The sequence below is a fragment of the Scyliorhinus torazame genome, chromosome 15 (assembly GCF_047496885.1).
Source record: "Scyliorhinus torazame isolate Kashiwa2021f chromosome 15, sScyTor2.1, whole genome shotgun sequence".
Lineage (NCBI taxonomy): Eukaryota > Metazoa > Chordata > Chondrichthyes > Carcharhiniformes > Scyliorhinidae > Scyliorhinus > Scyliorhinus torazame.
In genome coordinates this window covers 32,150,660-32,154,819 of record NC_092721.1, presented here as the reverse complement: position 1 = coordinate 32,154,819, position 4,160 = coordinate 32,150,660, and the positions used below count along the sequence as shown (strand labels likewise).

General features: G+C 42.4%; 1 pseudogene; it reads left to right on the top strand.

Annotated features, from left to right (window-relative positions):
- The first annotated feature begins 1,041 nt into the window (after nucleotides 1–1,041).
- LOC140391378 (ornithine decarboxylase 1-like) lies at nucleotides 1,042–2,595 on the top strand (annotated as a pseudogene).
- The last annotated feature ends 1,565 nt before the right edge of the window (nucleotides 2,596–4,160 follow it).

The following is a 4,160-nucleotide window of genomic DNA, read 5'->3' as shown; positions in this document are numbered from 1 at the left end:
AACATATGGAACAACTCCTAAGCTTTGCAATGAAAGGGATTCTGCACTGAAAGAGGCATTATGAGAAGAGGGTAGAGATCAGAACAGGCCTATTGACCTGGTCAGAATAACCTCCCTCCGTAATTTCCCAAGGTCACAATGAAAAGTCAACAAAAAAGGTACCAGGAGCCAGTTAGCAGGAACAAAAAAGTATCCCAACAATGAGAAAGAGATTGCAGAAAATTGGAAAGAACACCCTTTACTTCAGGAGAAAACCCAGGAGTAATTTTTGACGATGATCCTTAAGTCCTCTTCTGCTTCATGGGAGACACCAAGCTATCGCGAAACCTGCCGGCAAGTTTTGTTTCTTTAAATATTTTAAAAATATTTTTAAATATTTGTATCCAATTATTTATTTAGTTTTTATATTTATAATACCCAATCATTATTTTTTCTAATTAAGGGACAATTTAGTGTGATCAACCCACCTACCCTGTACATCTTTGGGTTGTGGGGGTGAAACCCACACAGACACGGGAAAATGTGTAAACTCCACACAGACAGTGACCCGAATCCAGGATCGAACCCGGGTCCTCAGCCCCATAGGCAGCAGTGCTAACCACTGCACCACCGTGCCGTCCTGCCTGTTTTGTACAAGGGATGAGCCATGAGTGCCCACAGTGAAAAAATACAGCTTTGAGCACCAAAGGGAAAATTACATATTACTAAGACTGCAATGATGCTTTTAGAGAGTTCATTAATGGACAAAAAGGGGTTTATTTAGTGATCTTCGGGCTTCATTCTGTCCGTTAGTGGCGCTGTGAAGCGGAAGAATAATCTTCCGGTTTTTTTAAACGGGCTACTTCAATGGGCACAGTCTTCATAAATGTTTTTTAAGAAGGAACAAATCAGAGAGGTGTATAACGGCGACATGGGGAGCCCAGACCTTACGTTGTACCTTCGAGGGTTTAATTCTGTTGGAAAACCGCTCTGGCTAGACATCTGAGTTGTATTTTTAAATAGATTCCGTCTCTTACTTGCCCATTTTGTTGCATGTTGCGAATTCCTGCACTTGTAAAACTTCTATCAACCTCAGAATGAATGACTTCAGCAATGGTGATTTTGACATTGCCTTCCTCGAAGAAGGATTCAGTGCCAGGGACATCTTGGAAAGCAAAATAAATGAAGTTTCTCATTCTGATGACAAAGATGCCTTTTATGTCGCGGACTTGGGTGACATTGTCAATTAAGACATGTGGTGGCACAGGGTCCTCCCTTGTGTGACTCCTTTTTAAGCTGTCAAATGCAATCATGATCAAGCTGTAGTTAAAACTCTCGCTACTTTGGGTGCTGGATTTGATTGTGCTCGTAAGACTGAAATTCAGATGGTACCAACTTTGATGATCCAGTTGACAAAATAATCTGTGCTAACCCTTGCAAACAGTTGCCACAAATCAAATGTGCTGCAACGCACGGGCTGCAGAAGATGACATTTGATAGTGAAGTGGAGCTGATGTAGGTGGCAAGATGTCATCCAAGTGCCAAGCTGGTTCTGCGCATTGCTGCTGATGATTCCAAGGCTGTCTGACGCCTGAGTGTTAAGTTTGGAGGAACACTTAAGACAAGTAGGCTTCTCCTTGAACGTGCCAAAGAGCTGAATATTGACGTTATTGGAGTAAGCTTTCATATGGAAAGTGGTTGTACAGATGCCCAAGCATATGCCCAGACTAATCCAGATGCTCGTTTTGTTTTTGATATGGGGATAGAGTACGGTTTCAACATGTATTTTCTTGATTATTGGTGGTGGTTTTCCTGGTTCGGAAGACACCAAACTCAAATTTGAAGAGATTGCAGCTGTTATCAATCCTGCACTGGACAAATACTTCCCCACTGATTTTGGAGTTCAAGTCATTGCTGAGCCTGGTTGGTTCTATGTGGCATCTGCTTACACACTTTCTGTGAATATCATTGCTAAGAAGGTGATGTTCAATGAACAGAGCAACTCTGATGATGAGGATGATTGTGAATGTGACATGACCCTCATGCACTATGTAAATGATGGTGTTTATGGATCATTCAATTGCATACTATATGATCCTGCTCATGTAATGCCAGTTCTGGTCAAGAAACCCAAATCTGATGAGAGGCTGTACTTGACCAGTATTTGGGGCCCAACTTGCGATTGGCTTGATCGCTGTAATTTGCCTGAACTGCAGGTTGGAGACTGGATGGTGTTTGAGAATATGGGAACTTGCACTGTTGCTGCTGCTTCAACATTCAATGGATTTCAAAGACCTCAGATCTTTTATGTTATGTCAAGACCAGCCTGGAAATTGATGCAGCAGACCAAGGAAGATGGCTTTCTATCCCAAGTGGAGGATCGTGCTGCTAATACTTTATTGGCATCCTGTGCCTGGGAAAGTGAAATAGAGCTTCTTTGTTCGTCATCATGCCCTTCAGCAAGAGTTAATGTCCAAACTGTTAATAGAACTCTTGCTGACCAGTTGGAAATCTTAGCTGAACTAGGAGGTTTGGGTAATAGTAAATGGCTGCCTTTTGGGGCCAGTAACTGATGCTTGAGTGCTTGAATTTTAAAATATTGTGGATTAGTTTATGCATGCAGTGAAATGGTTGACGTAGAAATGGGATCACATTCTGAAGTGTTCCTATGGAAACTTGTTTACACTTTAAGAACTTTTTTGTATATTTATTTGAGCTTGAAATAAAAGATAAAATTTAGAGTTGCATTTTATTTGCAATGTCTTACCAAATAAAAAATATTTAGTGTCCTTCAAGAGCAGCAGCATGTTTACAGCTCATTCTAAAATACCTCTGCTTAGGAGAATTCTTCCCCATGGGCAGGGTGATTCTCCACTCTGAGTCCCAATTGGTCAGGCAAGCCAGTTCACCCTTACTCTGCCATGTTGCTCTTAAAGGGAAAATCACCACAAGGACAACATTTATCAAAGGGAAAAAGCATGCGTCTTTAAAAGTCGGGAGCCATTGCTTTCCAACCCATCTTACTTTATCATTTATTCAAATCTGCCTAAAGCGGCGAAGAAATTACAAAAAATCCAGCCCAGGGGTTCTATTGAAACCACACACATCCCTTTTCTCTTTTCAATTGTAATGCATTTCGAGCATTTCCTATTTCTGTTTCAGATTTCCAGAAAATCCTACGCTCTTAAGCATTGCTATGAAAAGGATTCCACACTAAAAAGGCATAATTAGCAGGGCAAGAACAAGAACAAAGAACAAAGAAATGTACAGCACAGGAACAGGCCCTTCGGCCCTCCAAGCCCATGCCGACCATGCTGCCCGACTAAACTACAATCTTCTACACTTCCTGGGTCCGTATCCCTCTATTCCCATCCTATTCATGTGTTTGTCAAGATGCCCCTTAAATGTCACTATCGTCCCTGCTTCCACCACCTCCTCCGGTAGCGAGTTCCAGGCACCCACTACCCTCTGCATAAAAAACTTGTCTCGTACATCTACTCTAAACCTTTCCCTCTCACCTTAAACCTATGCCCCCTAGTAATTGACCCCTCTACCCTGGGGAAAAGCCTCTGACTATCCACTCTGTCTATGCCCCTCATAATTTTGTAGACCTCTATCAGGTCTCCCCTCAACCTCCTTCGTTCCAGTGAGAACAAACCGAGTTTATTCAACCACTCCTCATAGCTAATGCCCTCCATACCAGGCAACATTCTGGTAAATCTCTTCTGCACCCTCTCTAAAGCCTCCATATCCTTCTGGTAGTGTGGCGACCAGAATTGAACACTATACTCCAAGTGTGGCCTAATTAAGGTTCCTTATAGTCCACGCAGGCTTCTTCTGTTCCCAGCCTTTTAGCCCTGACAAATGCCTCCTTTTTCTTTTTGACAAGGCCTACAATATCTCTCGTTATCCAAGGTTCCCGAAAATTGCCGTATTTATCCTTCTTCCTGACAGGAACATGCCGGTCCTGAATCCCACATGTCAGATGTTGATTTGCCCTCAAACATCCGCCCCCAATCTACGTTCTTCAGTTCCCGCCTAATATTGTTATAATTAGCCTTCCCCCAATTTAGCACATTCATCCTAGGACCACTCTTATCCTTGTCCACCAGTACTTTAAAACTTACTGAATTGTGGTCACTGTTACCGAAATGCTCCCCTACTGAAACATCTACCACCTG